This window comes from Tachypleus tridentatus, chromosome 10, assembly GCF_004210375.1.
Source record: "Tachypleus tridentatus isolate NWPU-2018 chromosome 10, ASM421037v1, whole genome shotgun sequence".
Taxonomy (NCBI): Eukaryota; Metazoa; Arthropoda; class Merostomata; order Xiphosura; family Limulidae; genus Tachypleus; species Tachypleus tridentatus.
Window position 1 is genome coordinate 143686864 of NC_134834.1, and position 27272 is coordinate 143714135.

Sequence of the window (27272 nt, forward strand, 5' to 3'; positions counted from 1 at the left end):
AATGTTCTTTTTAATCAATAATTTAAGGCTTATATTAAACAAAACAAAGGTTGTTGAATTCAATCAGAATTTTATTAAATGCATTTGATGTGAAACATTTTTGAAATGAGGTTAATTATTTCATTTTCACCAAAGTAAAATATGCAAAGTGTGTTAAATAATGACTAACATGTATTTTAGACTGATTACAGGAGACATCACACTATGACTACAGGGTGAATTACATTACAGTTAAAAGGTACCTTCCACTATGATTACACTACAATTATTCCTTGTCATTCCAGGTTTTGAGTATTCATTGTACAGCTGCAGTCCATCCCCAAAACTAGTGCACTCAATGCTGCACACCACAGTATCCCACATATTCTTAGTCTTTCTTCAATTGCAGTTTCTGAACAAACCCTCTTATGTAACCTCTCTGCATGCTGCCATTTGTATTTTCGGGTTTTAACATTCATGGCAATTTATAGAACTTATATCCTGAAAATGGTAAGGTATAACTGTACTGTGGCTGCAGGATGTAATATATAAGATCTTCTAGATGCATTAGACTATGACTGAGGGATATATTACGAGACATTAGAATATGACTACAGTCCAGGGTGCATTATGCTGTTACTTAAGGGCACATAAGACTGTGACTGCAGGCTAGGGTGTATTACACTATAACTAAAAGGTACATTAACCTATGACATCTCTTTCCTGTTTTATGATTTTTCACATTTTTTATTTCATTGTATTTGATAGTTTTAATTGTAATATTTGTGACACTTCCTACAACAAAGAATTTTCTTTCACATTTATTGCTACATACAGAATATTTTTTACCCTACTGTGGACTATCAAATTGTTGTTGCAGGATTAACAAGACAATTGTAATGTGGATAGGGCAATCGGGCAGTGGACCAAGGGACCCTAGAAGTAATGAAGAGAAAACTTATAAATTTCTATACTTATAGCTGAATAGGCCTCCTAAGAAAGTTGCACTAAGTAGTTTGAAGTGTTAAAAATGCCTCTGTTGTAACATGCTTTTTTTTACATGTACATATATGATGTTACTGACATTTCTAAGCAGTGCCATCTAGTTTGCATGTTAGGTTCTAATCCATGAAGGGATATACTGGAATTTGTTTATCCATTGCCTTGAGTTATTACTGAAAACCCTGAGCAAACTATTTCTTAGAGTTTTCTGTGAGTTATTAATTAATCTTTATTTTAAAATATTAAGGAAGCTCTGCTATAGTTCTTAACAACTGTAGGTCAGGTAAACATTTCCAATGAACATGGTAATAATCGTACAATTTTACACTTACGTAAACATATTACTATCCTTACCAGCATTACTTTAACACGTTTTTGAAATCTACAATTTAAAACGTATTAGCTGTGTATATAAAGATGCAATATTAATTTTTGTTTGCACTAATACTTTCATCCATCATTTTGTGACTTATCCAACTTCTTGTTGAAAGGTACTATTCCTCCTTGAAGTTTCATTTACTTATTTTTTCTGCTGGCTTGGAATCTGTTGGCTATTATCCACATTTTCATATTATCATTTATCTCATGGATGATCTGTCAAAAAATTTAATTGTAGTTTTTTTCCATCTCATGGTGGTCATTTTGAACTTTTATCATTTCTGATATTTTTTTGGCATGCATTATTTTATTCAGTGCCACTTCAACTTACATATTTGTAATAGAATATTCAGTTCAATTTCTGGTTGTTTTTCATATATTTTCACATTATTTGTGTAGAGGGTTGTATTAAAAATATGTATAAGCCTAATTACATTGTTGCCATATCTGATAATGTCAATAGCTCTGTAGAATAGTTTCCATTGCAAAAGACTGTTACATCCAAAGCACTCCACTTCTCCCTGCAGATTTTCCATGATCCATTATAGTGTTTGAGAATATCAGTGTTGCAGTTTATTAATCCAAATGCACAAAAATCCATAGGTGCTATATGTGGGAACTTGATCTTTTTGTCTTTGAATGGAATGGCATGTATACCTGTTTTATTTTTCAGCTGCTTGAAGTACATGAAGGTTGAACAGAAAGCCTTACATTAATGAAACCCTAACCTGTTAGCCTCATTTCCATACAAATCCAGTATTTCTCTGTGGTACAAATAATTATTCTGATAAGAAGCAGAGTTGATCTCAATTTTTTAAGCTACTCTTCCAATCCCTAACTTGCTCCTAGCACAGTATCCAAAGATGAGTATGAATCCCTTTGAAAAGGCCTTGTAACATTGTATGCCACTTTAAGGAAAGTTTTATACCAGTCAAGAAACTTGTTACAGTTATCAAGGCACACTAAACTTTGTTGAATGTTACTGTATACTCCCATTTCACCATTTCTAGGCACTGTTCATTCAGTTTATCTTCCTTTCTTGGACATGTTGTGGAAGCAGCTTGTAATTGCAACTTTGTCACTGTTTCATATAGAGATCCTTTTTAATTATGCTGCACACATTTTCCTTAAATATGTAACTTTTGCTACACACCTTTGTGTTCACAGATTCTTATTCATTATAAGATGCTGGATTTTGCTTCCACAGTTTGGGTGTGACTTCTTATAGGTTTATCTCTTTATGGTATTGGTGTCCCAAAATTATTCATATACTATTAAACACAAGGAATATCCCTATCTTGGAAATTCTATGTCATAAATCTATATACATTTCAGTATATCTTAGTGTATGAATGTTGTACATCTGAAAGGGCTGTTACTTACTCTTTCCAATGTTCTATAGCTTTACATTACAAAGTGCCAAACCATATCAAAATATGCTTTTGATTTGTGCTGTTCTACTGGGATTTTATATTGATTTGGTTTTCACATAACTTGCTAATTTGAATATAGTATACTAAACTCTTTGTATTGAAGTTTTTTTTTATCTTAAAACATTGATTTGACTTTATGTTGTTCAACCCTTACAGTTATATGCTCATGTGCTACTGCCAAAAAATTGAGTGATAAATGAAAAAAAAAAAAAGGTTCCAGATATTGTTTCCTTAGTCATTATATCTTTTCTCTGCTATTCCTTAACCCATTCTAACTTCAATCAATTATGTCCTATATACTAGGATATTTTATTTCCTAAATTAAGACTGAAATTGGTCTTCTATTAGAGAAAGAGGTCTTTTATAATCATCATATTGGTTTAAAGATCTTCAAATTATTTCTTAAGTAATAAAATCCTTTCTTCACTGTTGACATTCCTGTAACTAAAGTTTGTATGTCCTTGACAAATGCTGATAATATATCAAATTACCCATAATCCTCCACTTTTCCACATTCCTTGTGACTTATTGCATATGCATCAGGACATATTATGTAAGTTTTGCTTTCCCATTATATTTCAGAATTTGTTGCCAACAATTGGTTGTGCTGTTGAATTTACTTACTGTGAATTTGGATATCAGTGTTAACTACTGTTGCAAATGGTTCTAACAATAGTGGAAATTCTACAACTTACTTGAGACCTTATTCACACAGCTGCTTCTAACATAGAGGCAGATCATATGGTGGAACTGTTGGTCCTTAATGATCAATGTGTGTTAGTATCACTAATTATAATCATCTGATGATATACTTTTACAGGTTTGATTCTCATTTATAGATGTCTTTTTCTCATTTTGATAAACCAAAGAATGAGTTGTTAAGGTTTATTCTTCATTGTTTATAGAATAGGATTTGTCAGTCAGTCTCAACTCTCAAGAAATTTCAGAGGTATGTTCTGTTGTAAACCTTTAACTATCTTCTCTTACGCTCAAGGGTGTTAATGTCATGTTGGATAAATACTTGAATTTTTATATTTTCTAACTTTTCCTGATATTTCAGTATTGCAAAGTGCTTGCTTTCCCACCTTAGTTTTTTGTTCTGATTCAGGATTAAGCCTGCTAGGAGATGAATAAAATTTTAGTATTTCAACTTACTTCTGGTAGGGGTATCTTTCAAAAGGGTCACCAAATAATGTTGTTCTCTTGCCTAGCCTATTTACTTATTGTCAATATCAGCAACTTGTACTGTTTTTTGTTGTTTTTTTACCTTATTACGTGGTCAAATGTAGATATAAGCATGGTTGTTCCTCTTAACCAACTCATGGGCTCTCCTTTCTGGACCATTGTAAATCAGCATTTAACAGATTTTTATTCATTTTATTGTAAGTTTACTGTGCCTATCTGGTGGGTTTAAGTCATGGTCTCTTAGTTCAACAGATTCTTCATTATGATCTTAATGTCTTTCTTCTGATAAAGTTTTCCACAAATTCTGCCCAAGAAGTCCCAAATTTCTTCTATATTGTTTCATCTAATGATTTATCTCCAAGAATTAGTTGATAAATTTTTACATTTCCTAGATAGATAGAACTTATCTTGGTTTAATTTAGATGAAAAGCTGAAAATAGAGATGTGATTTGTTTTAATTATAATCCATCAGTATTTAACAAAATTTATCTGTACTTACCACAAAGGACTGGACTACATGTATCCTTTCAGTGTTTTCAAAACCTTGCTTTTTCTAGTACTTTGTTAGAAAATGAAACTTTTGTAAGAATCACCTGATGTGAAGAGGATTAATTTCAGCATTATTATTTTGTCAGTCTTCTCAAACCTTGCTTTATCTGGTACTTTTACTAAAAAAATAAATACTTTTTAATTTGAATTTTATTGGATAGTCAACATGGTTTTGCTAAAGGAAAATCTTGCCTTACAGATCTTTAGACATTCTTTGAAAAGGATACAGCTTATGCAGATGAGGTTAAAGGTGTAGATTTGGTTTATCTGAATTTACAGAAAGCATTTGACAAGGTGCCACATAAAATGCATGTAAAAGAAAACTGTAGGTGTGGGTATAAGCTAGCAAACTGGATGGAAGAAAAGCAGAAAGCAGAGGGTTGTTACAAATGGAGTTCAATCAAACTGGATTAATGGCTCAGTCTTAGGACCTTTTTTCTTTTTGATTTATATCAATGACATAGATGAAGTAGTATTCAATAAATTATTCACATTTATTATAATTAAAACCCATCTGCTATTTATTTTCCCAACTCACTAAATGATCTAAATCTTTTTGGAAATCAGCAACACAGAAGACCTTAATATCATCTCCAAATTTAAGATAATGCACGTGGGTTATTGTAATTTGAATGGGAAAATCTCTAGCATTATTATGAAAGAAGTGGATGTTGGCATAACAGTTGATCAGTCTCTAAATCCATCCAAGCAATGTGCTTTTGCTAGTGATAGAGCAAATAGGAGTTTTGTTTGTATCTACAGAACTACTGAACACAAGCCTAAAAAGGTTATAATTTCATTGTACAGGTCACTGGAATATTGTATTCTGTCTTGGGCAATTTACCTCAGGAAAGACATTGAACTGTTGAATAGAATGGTGCCCGAGATGGAGGAATAGTCATATGAGGAGAGGCTGAAATTTCAAGATTCTTCTTTTTCAAAGAAAAGAAGAATTAGGGAGGATCCAGTTAGTGTTTGTAAAGTGAATTGATAGTGTTGATGTCATCTTGTTTTCGTACTTAACAGGGAGAACAGTGGGATTAGAGAACATGTATACATTTTGGTAGTTTAGGGGTCATCTTCAGCCGAGATTTTTATAACAGAGTGGTTGGCCTTTGGAACAAGTTACCTTCAGATGTTGGAGAGGTAGTAAATTTAAGTGATTTTAAGAAAGAGCTTGATATTAATGAATGATAACTGGCTTTAAAATTTAAAAAAAAGTTTAGAAGATGGAACAGCCACAATGAACCAATAGGCCCCCATTTTGTCCAAAACTTAATGTTGTACTTTTATAGGAACATTAAGATTTGTAAGAATCATCTGATGTAAAGAGGTTTAATTTCAACATTGTTAATATTCTTTGATTCATTTTATTTTAAATTTGTTGTGGCTGTCTGGAGCATTGAAGTCATGTGTAGAAATTATCACTTAATTCTTGCTTTTCATCATCTGTGGTATATTATTGTATCTTATGTTGGCAGTACCTTAAATATTAGAAGCTTCATTTGGGCAGATAATATGTTATAAAATTACACACACATTGTTGTACAAAAATTAATACTGAGAAACCCACAGAAAACATCTTTTTATTTAAATTATCATGATACAAGTTCTTACAATGAATTATATTAAAAGCCCATTCTTTTAATGTTCTAATATCACTGAACTCTTATTTCAGTCATTTTCAACATGGTAACTGAAACATTGAAAAACTAGATGGAAAAATAATTTCATTTTATAAGCACTTGCCTGATTTGTAGAAACCATAGTAACTTCTCAGAGTTCACTGCATACTTAAATTATAAGAAGGGCAAAGGCTTTTTAAAATTTCTAATTAGCTTTAAGATATATTAATAAAATTGTAGGTTTCTATTTGACATTATGAGTACATAAAACTAAATTATAACAATATAAAAAGTAATCAGTGAAAAAATTTGAGATTTTTCACATTAGCAACAACTGAGATGGTGCATATACACTTCTCACATGGAACATACAATATATATGAAACATGCTGATTTATAAAGTGTCTTCTTAATAGACAATAATAACGTACACCATATATACAAAGTGAAACCTATAACACTAACAGAAAACAATATTTAACATGCAACATGCACAAAAACTTTACTCATAACCACAAGATCAGTACTACATTTCTAAACCTAACCAAAACAGTTTAGCTGCTTTCATCATCAATTTTTCCAAACAGTTATCCTAATGCTATAATCCATGTGTGTGTACATATATATAACTGGCATAATTAAAACATTTGTGTTTAACCTCCACCACTCAGTGAAAGTAACTTGGATTAAACAGCACTTAAGAAAAAGTAAATTAAGATTACATTTACAATCATATGTGGACCACTGTAGATTTTAAGACAATTCATAACACTGTGAACTTGTGTAGTATATAAAGAAATTAATCAAAGTTTCCTGCAACACATGGAAGTAAGTATCATGTTGTTTGAAAACAAAAAAAAAAAAAAAAACAAGTAAGGTAGTTGGGCTTTTATCACCTACAAGTACATTTAGGGTATCAACTTAAATTATTCTTTATTGGTAAATAATATCAACAGGATAAAAATGTCTTACAATTCAAGCATTGAAATATATAAAAAACATTTATCTCAGAAGAATCAATGTGACAAACTTATTTTGAACTTCTGTGTTTTTCAGGATCATACTGTCTCATGTTTATTAAACAGAGGTTTTTCTCACCATTCAGCCAAACATCTTCCTTGACCCTATGTATACTTATTTTTAATTAATGAAAGTGATATAAGGTCCATTCTTTAATGCATACAGTATCTGAAAATATTTAGAACTCTAATTAGTTAACAAACCCACTACACAAATTCAAATGATTATTAAAACAGCTATAACTTTACTGCTTTATATTTTAGTTGTAATATAAAATATTGGTATAAGAAGATAGTCCTAACAGGAGATGCACACAACTGCAATCTAATATTCCAAGATAAACATATGAAATCTTAATCAAAAGAGTTATCATAAATCACTAACTTCTATCTAAAATATAGATTACAATTACAGAAACATTCTGTAAGAGCTGTTTCAATTATAGACTGAAACTTTTAGTGGTCTTCCACTTGTAAGAACTTTGGTTTATTTCAGTATGAATTAGTTATCACTCTAGGTCCAATCTTACATTGTTTGTTTAGAATTTCATACCTTTATGATTAAGAAATAAACTATCTGAAGTGTTTGAAACTGTCAAACAAACATATGACAACATGCAAAAAAGATAAATAAAACTAGAATATTTGGTTATTGTGATAGCTGTTATAATAAAACAAGAAGGGAAAACACGTACAGTTTATGTTTAGAGAAGTGATAAAATGTATCTGGGTGTGTGTCAACATTTTATGAGTCAAAGTTATAATACTGAAACTTAAAGGAAATCATATAATGACATATACTGATGAAAGTTATATTAAAAATGGTTATAATATTGATTTCACTGTACAGATTAGTAAACATGTTTATTTTGTGCAGGGACTTTAACTGTTTAATACTTGTATCACCTCAACAAAAACAGTATAAAGTTCCTACACCTTGAGATATAATTACTGTTAGGGATGACAGAAAGTACATGAAATAATGCTTGATTAATTCATTACACTACCACCAGGGTTTTGGTATACAGAATTTCTTTTTACAAACAGTGTTCTTATATATATATGAAGTATTCAGAGGTACATTTAATGGTTAAGGACTGAAATATGAAGACAAGTTAGAGGTCTAAAAGGCAATAGCCACACAAACTTTTTCATAGATTCTTCGAGAAATATTATTTTATGGGTGTTGAATTCTCATTATATTACGTGATGTGATAGCAGATCTGTTGTAGTCCAATATGGCAGTGCTGTGACTGATGAGACTCTGTAGACTTAGCTTCTAGATTCCCACGTTTCTGAAAACTTAACTGTCCAAATAGAACAAAATAAATTTACATTGCTGTTGCATCGACAATTCTTCAGAACTTGTATTTAAAATTTTAACCAACAGAAAATGGTTCCAACATGTGTTATAAGCATAATATAATGCTTAGATTTCAATTTAAGATAATTGTTTCAAAACATGGCATAATGGTTACAAAATAAACAGGTGAAGCAAATGCACTGTTTTACTAGCCATTCACTGGACAGTTTCACTGTGCTTTTATGTTAATGGATTCTGTAATGTGCTATTGTTTGAATATAATTTTATGTCTAGAATATTTCAAATGCATAATTATTAAAACAAAAAAGTTTTGGTAAATTCTAAGTACCCTACTATAAGAGATGTAAGGACTAATAAGTGGATTTGATTAATTTTTACACATTTCTTCTAAAATTCTCTACCATTAGAAATGAACAAGTAGAAATGATTCATCCTAAACATATTTTGTATACTTTAACATTCAATAAACTGTAATTATGCCTGACTAACTTTAACATATGCTATGTACAAAAATTCACTTTCCCTTGATTCATATAAGCTATTAAGGTTTTATAAATGTTCATTATATCAGGTCTTCTGTAGTTTAATGTACATTAAATAATGTGTTTTGATTCAAATGATGCTGAATTAGGTTCACAAGAAATATCATATTACACTGAGGTCACTTCATTCATAGTAACAAAAACTCTCAAGAGTGTGATGTATCCGTAACTAAACAGTTATTACTACCAGATGATTATTTAACACATAACCCATTACATAAATGTAACTAACATATGTGATGAAAACATAAGTCAGTTATTATTTAATATAATATACAATTAACAAAAGCATGATTTAAAATAAAAATTTCAAAAATGAAACAGCAAAGTATCAACTTCTATGAAGCAGAAAAAAAATGTATTTCTCCAAAAAGAATTATGTTCTTAAACATATGGTAACTATAAATAATTTAATAAACTCAGTTACAATGTACTTATTAATGTGATTAATTCAGGATGTTTTATCCATTTAGAAATAGTGTGCTTTTAAACAAAACATAGGTGTGATTGACTTAGTAGCAAGCTTCTTAATATGACGTATATGTAAATAATTTATCAGACATACTTAGTGTAAGCTCACAGTGGGGTCCCAACCTCCCATTTGAGCATAAACATTTGCCTGTCACTGGGTGACATCTTTCTCCATTGGAACATTGGCACCTGAATGAACATTTAGGACCATATTTACCACGTGGACATTCTGAAATAAACGGAATGGAAGTATTGTAATAATTTTCAGTGGTAAATTGAAGAAAAATGCTAAGTATGAAAATAGTAGGAAGAACAAACTTAAGTACATAAAATATGCTTGAATTATTTTATTATAAATGTAATTTCAATAATTTATGGAGCACACTGCAATTGGCATCTATAAAAAGTAATTGTTTTAGAACATTAAATCATGTAACATGTATAAACAAATGTTAAATGTTCAAGTATTTTTGATGACTTCTCGAAAACTATCACGTCAATAAGCGACCTGTTTCATGATTTTAGTTTGTCATGGCATTACTCAGGTGCTATGTAAGTTATGATACATGCTACAGAGGGCACTTGACAATCTTGACCAAAATGTCTGCTATCAAATATGTATTAGTTTAGATGTCATATGTGCATAAAGTCTTCAGACCTTTTACACATTAATAGATATTATAAGACTGCAAGATCAAAGTCACTTCACTGTGCAATGATTGGTAGCCCCCTAAATACATACACTAGGGGAAATTTGCCATGATACTTTAAATAAGTTTGTTTTTTTCAGCCTATCCTTTAACCTTCAAATTAACAACTTATTTTTGTGCTATTTATTATTTTTGGATCTACATACTATACAAGTAATCTTAAATTTTAATCTGTTACAACACTCACTGTGAAGAACTGACCAAAACACTGTGTGAAAACACTTATTTTCTAAGTAAAATATGTAGAGGGCATAAGTAAAAACTTGTGTGATTAATTGCAATATTTATAGTATTTTTGTTTAATTTTTTAATGTGACTCCTTTGTTATTGGAGCCCATGTAACCATCAACATAATGGGTTCACAAGCAATTAGATTTATTATTAAATGTTTTCCAAAAGTTGACAGTTCAGGATCCAAGCAGTAATTTTAAGAGTTAAAATTAGAGAGTAATAATGTCTTAGATTATTTTACTAGTTTGAGTTGTAACTGCAGTTAGAAGAAAGTATGGTATTGAGCAAATTGTCTGAATTCTTTTAAAAACATAAATGCAGATGTTTGGTCTCTCTGCATACATTAATTTGTTATTAACTTTTAAATGTATTTACTGTTACATTTTGAATAGACAGGAAATGGTTTCCAACCTGTAGAACAAGCATTAATCCTCAAAAAATATCAATATGTATCTTAATACAATAATATAGTCTAAACTTTTCCAGTATACAAGTTAACATGCAATTTCTATTTCTAAAACATTCAAAACATAACTGAAACTGGTGAGAAGTTACAGAAATATAACTTCTTGCACATTTTCACAAAATTAAAACAATTTATACTTCAAAAGATGCCATGCTTGACTGCAGTTATCATACTCTTGTTATAAATATTCAACCTTTAAATATCATTTATTATTTAACCTCTTTCAAGTTCACCTAAAATCAAGTGGTTCAACTATAATGACAAAGATTTCATTGTATTATTAATTTTTTGTAGGTGTAGTCACAATACAACAAAACCTAAAAGATAAAACATAACTGCAAAACAAGAATTTAAATCAATATATATCATGTCCAATCTGAGACTAGAATTGGTCAATAATTTTGTGTGCATATAATATAAATCTCAGTACCCATAAATATATTAAAATAAATAACCTATATTTTAAACTAATTTTTATTTTTTTTTACAAAATTTATCAGTCATAGTAATGATTTGTTTGTTTGTATTTGAATTTTGCATAAAGCTATATGAGGGCTCTCTGTGCTGGCCGTCCCTAATTTAGCAACGTAAGACTAGAGGGAAAGCAACTAGTCATCACCACCCATTGCCAACTCTTAGGCTACTCTTTTACCAACAAATAGTGAGATTGACCCTCACCTTATAACACCTCCACGGCTGAAAGAGCAAGCATGTTTGATGCAACAGGGAATCGAACCTGCAACCCTCATATTACGAGTCAAGCGCCCTACCCACTGGCCATGCTGAGCCAATTAGTAATGACAATTCATGTATTTTTACCACAACTTGAAAATTAACATGGCTAACCATAATACTCACCTTCATTGCAAAATGTCCCTTTCTTTCCAGAAGGACACATACATTCCCCAGTCTCTGATTCACAACTGTAGTTTCCACAGTGACACGATGATGAGCAGTTGTTACCATAATGATCAGGAGGGCATGCTGTATGATGGATTTAAAGATTAGAATTTTGCTATTTATTCACAAGATGCATTAACTAAAAGTTTCTAGCTCGCTACTCTATATATACTTCCTGAAAGAAACAAAAATCTTAGAATATAAACCTACGTTATTGTCTATTAACACATTATGGATGGGTCATGAGTTTACTTGTGTTTTGTGCAGAGCATTAAAATGTTGAGTTTGAAAGAAATTGAACTATTTGATGATAAATAGTCAGATTTTCCAAGTAAGGATGAAGATTCTGATGTGGATTTTTCAGACAGGGACTAACTACAGCAACACTGTTAGACCTACAAAGATACGTAAAGTTTTTGTGTTGCCTTAATCAATGATTCTACGGATGTTTCTGTTACTGATTTGTTTACCCATTGTGATAATGATAATTGGTAAGAAAGAGATATTTCACTGAACTTGGAAATGTTTAAAGGACATCTAGAGGTCACTATAACTCCACCCAAACCTGAAAGTACTGTTGCCATGAAAAGTCTAATGTATGTTAATAACTTGTTTGAAATGTTTTGTCAGGAAATGTGTACCTACCATAACCAAACTGCAGAGAAACATAAAATGTCAACTAGAAAATTTCAATGGTCTGAAGTAACACCTACAGACATGAGGAAACTTCTAGGCCTTATTCCTAAATGGGAAAGACAAGGAAATATAACTGGAAATGCTATTGGTCAACAGAACCCCTCTTGATTGGCCCAGTATTTTCACAGACAATGAGCTCAAAACAGATCTGAAGAAATCTGAACATTTTGGCATTTCAAATCATTACTCAGAAAATGGACAAGTTATCAGACAGGCTTTTGAAAATTCAACCAGTACTAGATTATTTCCTCAGTAAATTCGGGACACTATACAAACCAAAGTAACAGTCATCATTGGATGAGGGCATGGAAAATATGTCTAAGATTTCAAACACACAACCCTGCAAATATTATAAAGTATAGCCTGCTGTTAAAAATGGTGCATGAGAGTGACACAGGTTATATTTACAACATGGGGGTTTATACTGGTGAGGAAAAAAAACTGGAAGAAACTGTTCTTTCAGTTCTTGTTCCCAATCTTGGATTGTGGCACTATGTATACCTGGATAATTATTACAAAATTACTTCCACTGTAAACCTGTTCCTAAAACATAAAACAAGAATCTGCAAAATAATCAGAGTAAACAGAGGGTTGCTGCCATGCCTGAAATTCTAACAATGAAAAAAGGTGATGTTCTTGTTTTCATGTGAAAAGAAGAGTAAGAATGGATTAAAAAAACCATGACTCATCTGTTTCTTCTACAGGAAAGAAGAATAGAATAACTGGAGAAGAAATAAAAAAAACTGTGTTCTCCAATACAATGCCCACATGAAAGATGCTCATCTTGCAAATCAATACCTCTCATACTACATCAGTCTCAGAAAAACAGTGAAATGGACAAAAAAGGTGGTACTTTAGTGAATTGGCCCTTTCAATTTATATAATCTACAAAGCCCTGATTCAACAGAAAATATAAAATATAAGGAGCTCCTCCTTTCTGTGGCAAGAGAATGGATTCATGACAGAGAGAAAGAAAACTCACTGGAACTAGAGAGGAACAAACTTGGTCTATCATCTGACAGTACAAAAAGAATCCCACATAATGATTCCCCAGGAAAACTGTTGGGTGACATGAAGCAGCATATTCCTGTATTCATCTACAGGAAAAAGAAAAGAAAAGAAATTTCCTACCAGAGCTTGCAGAATTTGTACTGCTCATGGGAAAAGAAGTGAAACACAACACCTATGTAAATTTTGTGTGGATCCACTCTGTATAGGAAAATGTTTCACAATGTATCACACTTTAAAACATTTAATGTTTTCCTTCATGTACATACACTAAGTTTCAAATAAAAAATATAGTTATGAACAAAATAAAACGTTTCTGACGCCTTTCAAACTTAGCATTGTAATAAGTTGTACACAAAGATGCTCTGCATGAAACATGAGTAAACTTGTAATTGGTCTGCAACATGTTAACCAAGTGTTGCTATATTTTTAATACAAAGGAAGCTAGCACTTTCTTTCATGCTACTTGTTCATTAAAACTCAGAATGAATTTCAATTTTTATTGCAATGTTTTATACTGAACATAAAACTGCTTAATAGTATTTTTTGCTTCAGTTTTTAAGTTCTGTTGATTAGTTTCACATGGATTGCTGCTACCATCTGTTTTGGTGATGACGTTCAAATTTTGTGCCGAGTTCATCTCGCATCTGAGCACACAGAATTAAAAACTTATCTCCAAACTACATAGAAGGCAGCAATCCATACGAAAGTATTTAACACATAAATGTACTGCTTACAACTTTATTTAAAAAATACAGCTTCTGTGCTATCAGCATATGTATAAAAGTGTGTACGTAATGCAGCAGTAATGGCATTAAATTCGTTTTTGTAATAAAAACCTGGAAGAAACAGACTACTGTTTACAGGTTCATATAAACTAATATAGGTGAGCAGAAATGTTTCTGGTTCATGAAAAGAAAAAACGGCATCCATCAAATAAAATAAAATTACAAATTCAATTACTCCTTTCCATGAACTTTTTTCTAGAAGTCTTTCTTTTCACATGCTTCTTTCAAAGTTAGTTCAGTCAAAATATATATACAATTACCCATTTATAAGGACTTTCACTTGGATGCAGCATACCAATATAACACTTCATTCAAAGTAAGCTAAACACAATTACTCGGAAAATAAATGGAATATCTACCAGTTCATCCATGGTTATAAAAGCAAGCTTTTTTGATCTAGTTCTAGAATAGTTAACAAATTATCCCAGAAGTGTATAGAAACAAGCTAGTTTTAATATACACATTATACGTCTTAAAAACTATTTAATCTGAACACAAGTTGGTTGGTGATAAATTTGCTATTGGTCTAACACTGCCATAATGCATTCATGTGGAATTATTGAAATCTCTGTTTAATCAGGATACATTTTTCTCCAATTTTCTTGCACTGGTGTGTGTGGATTATTTTTCTGAACAACATAAAACATAATGAGACACTAAACTTAAAGTTGAATCATCTTATTAGCACAATTTTAGTTCTACTCTGGTCTGAGGCAGTGTTGAAGCTTGCTATCAAAATAGCTTTAACCTGGTTTATCAAACTGATAAGTTTTTATATTTATTACACTTCCCCAAATTTGAATAACATCATTAAATGATATTGTAAAACATCAATCTTTGAAGCATAATACTGTTAGGCCTACTTTTTTCACATTTATCTCCAGTGAATCCTAATGAACAATGACATTGACCAGTCATATGATCACAGCTTGCATTGTTAAGACATCCACATAGCTTCTGACAGTACTTTCCAAACCATCCTTTGGGACATACTGGAAAACAAAATACAGTAAAGTATTTGTAACATCTTTATCACATAAGAATTGATGGATGACACTATCAACAAACGAGTTGATCATCAATTAGTATATGTATAACCTCGACCTTTAGATCCAGAAGTATCAATGTTACAGGCTTGTTAACTTTCTTATTTTTATTACACAGAGCTATGAATAAGTTAAAATTCGGATATTTTACCATCGACAAAGGTAATAATGGGTGTTTGAAACTTTGGAGAATGAACGGAAGCTGCCTGTTATGAAGACACAAGTGTATAGGACAAAGTTTCGAAAGGCAGAAGACTTTCGAAACATCGTCCTCTACATTTGTTTTCACAACAGGCAGCTGCCATCCATTCTACAAAGTTTTATCATGAATACTCTCTGCCTAAACAATCTATCAAAGAATGATGGGTGCTTGTTATCAAATCAAATAACTTGTGTTTAGTTGAAACAAAAACATCAACTTGTAACAGCTGGTTAATATCTTACCATGTTCACATTTCTGACCATAGTATCCAGCAGGGCAGTTGCACCAACCAGTGACAGGATCACATTCCCCATTGTTCTGGCAACCACATTCTAACTCACAATTTGGACCAAATGTATTTGAAGCACATTCTGAAAGAAAAATTATTACAGATATTAACTTACACAAATAATACATATTTTCTAAATAGGTAAACAAATTACAGATAGTTCTCTTACATTGCAGATTTTTATATTAATATTTTTGCATTTTAAAAAACTCTATTAAAATTACAGAAAAAATGTGTAACAAAGCTATCAACAACAAATAATAAACCTGAAATTTATCATGGGCATTTGGAATATTTGTTTTATTAAACGATATCCAAGAGTTTCCATTCTTTATAGTTTAACTAATAATTCTGATTATTATAATTTCAGAGCTATATTTATAGTTAACATACATCCTGTAATAATTGTTATACAACATAAACCAGTTAACACTAAAAATGCACACATCTCAGCATGCATTTTTGCATATAAAAACTATTCATTTAAGAAAAAAAAATAATGTTGCCATCGTCACTATATTTTGCTATAATGATGTTTTTGAGCATTTAATGTATGACTCCTCCCCTTAAAAAGAGGTTACTGTAACTTACTGATTGCATATTCAGATATCAATGCTTTACAACTACTGAAGTGCTTGCATATTCCCCATTGTTAATCTACAATAGTAAAGTGTTTTTTTGCATAATATAAAAACTGTAGAATATTTTTATATTATATTATGCAAGTTTAAGATATCTTTAAAACAAATCCCATTTTTCTAACTTAAAATAACTTCTAAGACATTTTATATTTTAGCATATTTCCTATGGATTTCAATATTTTTTATGTTCTTTGTTAATACCAATAAAATATAAGATCAAACATTATACTGAAATTTGTATCTCCTAACTTGTACTCATTGTTTTTTCTTCGGAAGGCTGTGTGTAACTCATATACACATTACCTTGATGACATCTATTTCCCATATAACCATTTGAGCACCGGCACTGTCCAGTTTCCGGGTCACATTCCCCTTGTTTACAATGGCAATGATAATTACAGTTCTTTCCATATTGACCACTTGGACACACTGGTAATAAAGAATATGTTAAAAAAATCTTAAACAGAAGGAACAAAAACATGCGATATAAGTGTTACCTTATATTTGTTTCAATTGTTACCCTGAAGAGAAAAATGTTAAGAGAAACTATGCTTGCTATTTAAAATAGAATGTACTTATTAATTCTTATAAAAAAAAATAAAATCATAAACCACAATAAATATGCCAGAATCACATAAACCTTTTGTCCTTGGAGGTCATATTCCAATACCCCAACCATAACTCTTTTATAAATGTTACATTAAAAACTGCTTTTTTGTTTTTCTTTTTACAAAGTAAGAAAACTGACATACAGGAATAACCTGCCATATTTATTATAATGTATATATAATGACCTCTGCTCTTTAAGGATAAGAATTTTGATATGCAATAAGATTGCCAGATTTCAGTTTTGAGAATATGGAACACTGCCTCTTTTGAACCATTGCTGACCTTCTATAAATCTCATAGCTGAATGATAAGGCTATGAACTCTTAGGTCATGGTAGGAATTTTGGTTAAATTATGATTTCGTTCATTACGAACGAAAAATAACCAGGGGCGGTCAGAAACTGCTGTTTCTCTTCACCCCACACATGGCAAGAATAACTAGTGTAAGTGAGAATAGGAGTGATGGAGTAAGGTTCCAATTGCTGGCGAATGGTTTATTTTTCCGAATGTGATGGTCATAGATGACCGCGAGTCTAATATGGTATAAGTTTTCATCAGGAGGAGCGTCATGGAGAGCTGAGAGTCAGCACGGTAAGGCCCGCCGAAGAGAGATCCAGAACCACATCCACAGGCTTACGATGAGATGTGTTTAGATTGATTGACTGACTATGAAATAAAGAGCAATCCCTTACATATGGGACTATCTGGCAATCCCAGTATGCATCCCTTACATACGGGACTATCTGGCAATCCCAGTATGCATCCCTTACATACGGGACTATCTGGCAATCCCAGTATGCATCCCTTACATACGGGACTATCTGGCAATCCCAGTATGCATCCCTTACATACGGGACTATCTGGCAATCCCAGTATGCATCCCTTACATACGGGACTATCTGGCAATCCCAGTATGCATCCCTTACATACGGGACTATCTGGCAATCCTAGTATGCATCCCTTACATACAGGATATCTGGCAATCCTCGCATGCACTGAAAGACTCTGTCATTGCTGTCATACTCAATTCTCAGCAATATTCATAGAGAAAACCTTCATTATAGTTGTTCAACAAAGTATAACTACAGTCAAATGAAACTTACCTTTCTCACACTTCTCACCAATATATCCTGGAGGACACAAACAAGATCCCCTTACTGAATCACATGATCCTCCATTTTCACAGAGACAAGGTTTTTTACAGTCTTGTCCATAAAAGCCATGTGGACATTCTGAAAACAACAATAACAAATTTTAATTTATTTCACACTCGTTCAGAGGAACTATTTTGACCTTTGGCCTGTTCTTTATGAAAAAACATTTTGGTTTTCACCAAAACCAATTTTTCATCATAAAATTACTTGGTTTCCTTTTTCAGCTGGTATTAGCCAAACCAAAACATGCTTACCATGAGTACACGTAGGACCAATCCTTCCTGGATGACACTGACAAGCTCCGGTTTTGACATCGCATGTTCCACCATGTTTACACTGGCATTTTTCTCTACAGTTGATTCCAAATGTGCCTAGTTCACAATCTGCCAGAAAGACATATGATATACTTAAAAAACCATGAATTCAAGAAGTGTTATAAAATGAAATTTATTTTATGAATGGCCAGTTATTTACAAGTATATTTAACTAAATAGAGTATAATTAGAACTTGTTTTTAGTTTCACAGAAAGTTACACAAGGACCTTCTGTACATAACTATCCCTAGATTTGGGCTGAACTGATACAATAAATGAAGACAGCTACTCAACAACATTTACTGCCAACTCTTGTTGGATTACTCATATGATTGAACAGTAGATTTTGACTGTTACTACTATAATGTACCTACAGCCCCAAGGTGCAAAGCATGCATTTGTGGAAACAAATTGCAAGACACAGATCCTTAAATTCAAAGTCAAAATACAACTACCATTAAGCCATGCTCAGTAAGGTTAAGGTTTTGAACAGTATGCATACAAATAGTGATGAAACAGAATAGTGTTGATCTAAAACAATTAAACCTTAGTTGCCAGTTAAAAAAAAAACTGACAAAATTTTATATGTATTGTCAACACAGTCAATAAAGCAAAAATTAAATGTGTTGGTTAAAGTAAGATGTTAATAAGTGAAGAAAAAATCATAAACTCAAGGCTTGAGTACAGTAAACTAAATTTAGTGTTTTCGATCGTGAAGTATGGGCTATTTTTTGACTTTTTTTTTTCCATCTTTGTGCAATCTATTGATATTTTAGTTATGAAATTTAGAAATCACTATTTCCTTCCATCTCCAAAGAATCCATACCTTTACTTGTCTCCTGTTAATGAAATCTGATAACCAGGCAGCAGAAACAAATAAAAGTGTGGTTAGGCTTAGTTTTACTATAAACAAGTAATAAAAATTTATAGCACTTTCCTTTTAATAACAAGTACAAAGTTTGAAATTCTGATCTATTAGTTGAAATTCATCTGTGGTAAAAGTTTATCCAAAAAGAACTCTGTGCAGATGAAAAGGTATTTCTAGTATTACCATGAATTAAAAGAAAATATACATATTAAGCAATGCACAATTCTGTTGTTACTAGTAACTTAGATGTACTTTACTAACAATATTCTCAGAGTAGTAATCCATACTGAAAACCATATTAAGATATTAAAAACATTTATTATTCATTGTTATTGATTTATTTTTCATGATCTCATCAGAATAATAATAAATCATACTGCATAGCTTCTAGAAGTTCTATCAACAATCATATCAAGTTACAAAGCAAGACTCGATTGTCTTTTGGTATAAAAATGTCATCATTTGCTTTCAGGTTTTATTTGAAATATAAACATCTTTAACTCTTTAGTAGAATAATTTCTTATTAGTATGTAGAATATATTTAAATATATTGGTGGAATATATTGTTCATTTTGGAAAGTGTAATGTGTTTGTCATCCTTCACAGATGCTGTAAGAATGTCTATCATAAAAATTAAACCTGTCCTGATGAAAAGTTGGACAAGAAATTCATAACTGTTCTTGCTATCAAAACCAAATAATGTAATTAAGGTGTATTACACTTTTTGGATATAATAGGGTGTTATTGTTAAATGTTTTTAAGAAACCAACATAGAATTAAGAATTATCTCCAGTGCTTAAGTGTAATTCTTCTAAAAACTATAACTACAGAGGTTTTATATCCCACATTTCTTTTAATTTGTCCATTGCAGCTTGAAATCCTGTGTAAAAAATAGTAGTTTAGATTTATCATTTGTCTCCTACATCACTAATACTCACTAAGCTTTTCATCCAATACCAGAAAGAATTCATCAGTTAGGCTGATGATGAGAGACAACAGGTTCTATGAAACACTATTTATACATCCATTATATAGATTTAAAATATAGTAAAAATAACAACACAAATATTGAAGGGTTTGTTTTTTAACATATCTATGCTTTCAAACCATCATGGACCAATTTAACCAAAGTAATACAGTATTTTACAGTATAAACACCGAGAACTGGTAACCTAAGAGCAATTATTATTTTGAAACTCACCTTTAAATATTTCTAGTACTCTAGCTTTTTGCATTGAATAGATCAGTAAGGTAAGAAATTGTTCCAGATTGAAGTCTGAACCTGAGACTCTGATTCTGTTCTACTGTCTGAGCAAGTGTGTAATGTAGGATTATACAGGCCCCCATCAAGACTTGTATTGTATCTCCCAATTAAAACTATATTAAATATATGTAATTAAACATGTTCTCTGCCAAGAATAACCATAACACTTTGAATTTATAAGTGTTATTAATCACAGGTAATCACACATTACCTGAAGCTGACCATTTCTATGGGCTGAAACTTCACAATTTTAATTGCTTAAAAAACATTTACATTGTAACATTTTCCACATATCAAATTTAATCATTTTTATTTCTTAAAACTCAAGAATTACTTCTATATAAATTAAGGACACATTTAATATGTACCTGTTCTCCATTATTGTCCATCCTTGAAACTGAAATAAAGCCTAAGAACTCATTCCAAAGTTTTGCTAGTTAAAAATACTTCATATAACCATGACCAAATAACTTGATCAATTATCAACATTGTTGAAAAAAGTTAAAACCTAACAACAAACAAAATTAAAATGAACTAAATCAATTTATCATTGAAACTTGAAATTTTGAAATGCCAAAGGAATAATCTTGAACAACAAATCCAACAAGAAGTCAACACTATTAATTTATCTGACTTAATATTTGATAAGGCTCAAACTTCACACTGAAGCAAAGGACTCAATTTCTCCATAAAACTACAAAAATTTACCTACCACCAATATGCATGAAGGATGTAAGTATATAAGTAAAAAACTAATTCTGAACTATGATCATATGCAAGAAAATAAAATAAAACTATTCTACCAGAAACTAAGTAAAAACTTAAAAACTCAAGCAAATAAACAAAGGTAATGAACTGAGTTCAAAGTTCCTAAAACTATTCAAAATAAATTACTGTCCCAACCTAAAACAGACCTAATAAAAATATTTGGGAAATCTTTTCTATCAAGGCACAAGTATAACAAGAGTAAACCAAATTTAAACAAAAAAAAAAAAAAACGAATAGGGGGAATTATAAAACAACTTATTTCAATCATGGTAATTGACAAAGGAAATAAAACCAGTAAACAAGAGTCACTGTGTTGTATTATAATAAACAAGTTTAGGCCACTTGTCAAAAAAAACAGAATTAGATGAAAATGTAAGTCCCATCTTTGGTAAGTAGACTAACTGTATTTACAAGAACTACAAAAAAAGAAGAAAAGCAATGCAAGTGTCAACAAACAAGTAATCAATTACAGTGTAGAAGAATAACCACAACTACAGTTTACTGAAGGTGCATAAAACACCACTAACAAATACAGTACATCTTGTCCACTCATGGCACTTTGAACTACAAGCTTGACATCTTTCTTATTCAAATCATTTCAACATACAAACCTCTGAAAATGCAATCAAAAACACATCTCATTTTCTTCAATCCTAGAATAAAGTGAACCATAAAACTAAATGGATGAGCTTCAGTACCCAAAATTTGTATTTCTTTAGAAAAAGCATTCCAGCAAGCTATTGAAACTGTCACTGATGACATTAATAAAGATTTATAATAACCTGTTCAACTTTAGTGGCATTAATTGACCTAGCAACAAAGTTTTACTTTCAATTCAACAATTGATGGATTTTGTGCTGGCAGAGCTTCATCCACCATGTTAGTCAATGTCATCCTAATTCAACTAGAAAAGAAACCTTATATACAGCCACATGTACTCAAAGAAAATGCAGACTGGAGGTCTGCACATGATTCACAACAAAAACTAGGAAATTTAAAATGTATAATTCCAGTTGCACATATGTTCTCTGACAATTTAAACTGTGTATTAAGGAAAATATATGATATTTTCATCCACAAAAATGGTTAGCCCAAGAGAAAAGTTAAAAAGAAACAGTAAGTGAAATCAAAACAATAACAAGTCACAAAACTATCACAATTACTATTTATTTCACTGAATATATCAGTGACAACCTTGTCACAATGGAGAAATAACTCATTAAAAACCACAGCATTAAACTCATTTGTTTATAAAAGCCAATAATAAAAGTAAAAAATACTTTTGGAAAAATTATTTGAAACAAAACACAGCAAAGGAATAATATATGAAATAAAATATAGCACAAGTGAAACTGGGTGGAAACTGAGAAAACGTTTAAAAAAATTTGAAAGAAACTTTTACAAGAAACTAAATAACTCATTGAAAAACAACAGCATCCTATGAAGTGAAAGTGATATAAAGAGAAGATAAATCACAGAAGCTGTACTGATGTAAACGTAAAAACCTTCTTTGAGTGAATATTCTGGAACTCCTCACTATCTCTACTAATTATGATCCATATAATTCCATGTTATATTTGTTTTCTATTTTCATAATTTTTGTAAATAATTATTGCCACACTTGTTAAATATTTATAGTTCGTCTCTTGCTTTGTCAATAATAATATTTAAACTTTGAAAGTATAATTGTAGTTATTCATACATTGCTTGAAGATGGCTCACTCCTATGGACTGAAATGTTGATATTTGCTTAAAAAAAGAACCAAAGTCCACTGTTAAGCTGTGACACTAAATCTATAGATCAGTATGTAGGAACTTCAAGGACTGTTCTTGATCTGAATTATGAGGATACCATTTGTCAACAAATAATGATGCTAACAATCACAAATATATAGCCAACTGAAAAGCCAAGTATGTACACTGATGGTTTATAATTTACCAGCTACACAGTTCAAATGATTTTTGAGTATGAGCTAGTTATTATCTGAGCAATAACGTAGCAAGCAATAGAATGTTATGAAATCTGCCCTAACTGGGGTTTGAACCAAGACTTCTCAACTTGCCTTTGCCTTCCAAGATGTGCTTTATCAAAGTGCAATTTGACAGAATTAAAGTCTATCAGGAACTTGGGGTTTATGATTACTCTTAAAAAAGATTTACCTTTGATGACAGCAAATGAGTAATAAAAATATCACAGTTGAGAAGTCAAACAAAGAAACTACTACATGAATATTCTAATTAACATGTGTTTTGTGTACGACTTATCTTCTGATATGTTTTCTTAACTAAAGGTCCACTCACTTTGAGAACACTCAGGCCCACGAGTTCCTTGCTTACACAAACATTCTCCATTAACTGGATCACAAAGTGCATATGATGGGCATTTGCATTTCTCTTGACAGTTATGTCCAAACGTTCCTGGTGGACATTCTAGCAAATAATAAAATACTGTTAAGATCTGAAATATTTCAAATGACACAAATTAAACAAAGAAACTGGTGGAAACAGGCAGAATTAGCTGTGAAAATGGCTTATTATTTAAATATAAATGCCACTTTTTTCAAAATTATTAAGCAGTCTTGAGCCAGTGTCTAGTATAAGAATAAAATACTGGATAAAATCCATACAACTGGATTATAATGCTAATAACTAATTTCATGGAAGCTGGAAAAAAATGTTTATAATCAGTTATGTTTGTCAAAAGACAACAGTATTTTCTGAGAAGAAATGAAGGATGTGTTACTTTGTCTCACAAGTTAATGGAACGTTTTTTTTACTTTGACTTACAAACAAGTGGAGGGTTTGTTACTTTGTCTCACAAGTTAGTGGAACGTTTTTTTTACTTTGACTTACAAACTAGTGGAAGGTTTCTTACTGTCTCGGAAGTTAGTGGAACGTTTTTTTTTTTTTTTTAAACTTTGACTTGCAAACTAGTGGAGGGTTTGTTACTTTGTCTCACAAGTTAGTGGAACGTTTTTTTTACTTTGACTTACAAACTAGTGGAAGGTTTCTTACTGTCTCGGAAGTTAGTGGAACGTTTTTTTTGTTTCTTTTTTAAACTTTGACTTACAAACTAGTGGAGGATTTGTTACTTCACATTTTAAGTTAGTGGACGATCTAGTACTTTGAGTTCTAACCTAATAAAGGGTCTGTTCTTTTGAGCTATGAGTAGTGGAAGGTTTACTTTTCTGAATTACAAACTAGTACATACTTTTCACTTTGGGAAGCTTTTAGAGTTATAAGCTAGTGGAGAGTTTATTAATATAGATCACAAGTTACTGAAAGAATATGAATTAAAATGCTTTGAATTATATGCTCATTAAAGATCTGCTGCATTGATTAACAGATAAAAGCCTAACACTAATTACACTAAATGGACATTCCTGCCATACTAAAGGGTAACCTAAAAATTTTTCCTTTGTACATTTTGAATATTTGTTCACATTTACACAGCTTACCAATTTCACATTGTTGTCCTGATTCACCAGGAGGACAATTACAGTTTCCTGTAATATGATGACAAGGTTGGCCATCCTTACATTTACATTTCTGCATGCAGTGTTTTCCATAAAACCCAAGAGGACAAACTAAAAATAAATAAATCATACATATAGGATTTAAATGTATAACATTTAAAACATTAGCAACTTGATGTGTTTTGTTGAGGCCCACGAAGTACATGTTTCCTTTTACCTTAAATGTACATCACAAGATAGTCAAATGACCACAACCATTAAAACTTTATTCAAGATAATATAATTAAATTAATTCAATTTTTTTAGTTATTTTTCCGCTTTCTTGCATTATAATTTTCCTATATGGAAAATGTATTTCTGATAGGTACTTACTTTCTCTCACAAGATTAACCAATCTTCTCTGGTGCTGATCTCTATAATGTGAAGATTACACACATGCTACCATTTTGGTTAGTTTTTATCAAAATATAAAACAATAAATAAAAATATACATATAACACCAAAAGTTTAGGCTTAAGGTCTATTCATACTAATGAGCATGCTTTGACAAAATTACTTTTCCAGATTACCTTGGTTGTCTATAAACTATTTCATGATGCTTTCAAATATGGATATTAGAACACAAAAAATATACCAGGTACTAGAACAGAATGTTCTAAAACTACTGTAATTTATCTGACTTTTGAATTAAGCTATAAACAGGTTTAAAACATTTCCATTAGGTACTTTGAGCTGAAACACAATTATTGCATACAATGAATGACAAACAAACAAACTGGGGAATTCAGAGCTCAGATGCAGAGAAAAAGAGATTTAGAATTTTGGTTCTAAACATGTCCAATAGCAAGTTAAAGAAATATTGTAGGCATCTTGAAAGAATGTGCTATATAGGTCAGACATACATAGTAACATCTCAGTAACACACAAAGACTGGAGGTTCAGATTTTATATTCTGCCTCATTAACATTTATAGTACATGTTTCTAATTAGTTTGACACTCTGAAACCCATTTAAGGGCAGAAAAAAATCTAAACTGGTGAATTCAGATCTCAGATGCAGAGAAAAAGAGATTTAGAATTTATTTATATATTTCTTTTTAAAATTAAGAAATTAAAACTTACATAATATAAAGAGTTGATAACAAAGTTGTTTAATTAAATTTGTAATTAATTCTGTAAAAGTCATGATATGCATATTTTGACCCACTAGTTATCACATAATTAAATTATGTTTTTTTAAATAGCCCCTATATCTTATATTTGATGCATTTGTAATATTTAGATTTTTTAAATATCTTATTGGCATATATGAACCTATTCTCAAGGGTATTTCCTCTTACCAAGTGTTTCAAGTGAAATAAGATCATGTGTATAGTAGGAATTACATTTACATGCCAATACAAACAGTACAAGTGCCTTATGATTCATACTGGATTAGATTTTCTTGGATTTTACCTGCACCAACTGTAAGAGTAGATAATTAGGATCTACTTGTTGAAACCCTTACCACAGCACAGATATGAAAACAGTCATTTGTTCATTTCAAACAAATGCAGTCCATGAAGCACACTTGAGTCAGTCTAAAATCCTCTGAAATAGTGACTATACCAAATATATTTTAATGAAAGTATTTGTCAATTTTTGCTTGTTACATAAATACACTCACTTTAAACATACCTTTTTCACAATAGCCTCCCTTATAACCTGGTTTACAGTGACAATGACCAGTCACTGGATGACACTTTGCTCCATTCTGACACCCACAAGGCTTCTCACAGTTTTTACCATAGAACCCTTTTGGACATACTATAAAGAGCCACAAACCACAAGAATTCCAACAGTGTTCAGATAGTCAACTATTATTAATATATTCCATATATGACAAATGTGTCAGCCAGAAATGAAATGTAAGATTTCAATGATACATGTAAAGAGAATTTCAAGATGAATTTTTAGTTTCTGCCTTTTTAATAGATATGGTTATTTTCTGGTGTTTTACTGGTTGCATTATCTTCAATTTAACTGATATTTGCTACTTATGAAACAATTATTAGAGATAATTAAAGAAAAAATAACTTTTCACTAGCTAAAATAACTCAGATTTGACCATTCCTTTAGGTCTGAAGGACTATAAGGAGTTATATAAATCCTCCTAGAGATTTGTTTTTTAACTTTATAATATATAGTTGTAATGAATTTTTTAATATAATCTAACTATTCTTTGATTACAAGTAAGTATTTCTACACTACATACATCTAATATATTGGTTAAACCTTGTGTAAAATGAAAGGGAAACAAGATGCATGGTTAAATATTCAATTGAAGTACAGGTAATT

The 27272-nt window shown here is 31.0% G+C and overlaps 1 pseudogene across 1 annotated transcript in view; it reads right to left on the minus strand.

Moving 5' to 3' along the window:
* Positions 1-6092: 6092 nt before the first annotated feature.
* LOC143228528 (uncharacterized) overlaps positions 6093-27272 on the minus strand; it is a 221980-nt pseudogene continuing 200800 nt past the window's right edge. The window contains exons 25-35 of the transcript XR_013015345.1: positions 26613-26741; positions 24919-25047; positions 23762-23890; positions 18501-18629; positions 18196-18324; positions 16788-16913; positions 15797-15925; positions 15170-15298; positions 11773-11898; positions 9602-9736; positions 6093-8477 (exon numbers count right to left, since the gene is read on the minus strand). The product of XR_013015345.1 is annotated as an uncharacterized LOC143228528 (transcript). The remainder of the gene's footprint in view (positions 8478-9601; positions 9737-11772; positions 11899-15169; positions 15299-15796; positions 15926-16787; positions 16914-18195; positions 18325-18500; positions 18630-23761; positions 23891-24918; positions 25048-26612; positions 26742-27272) is intronic.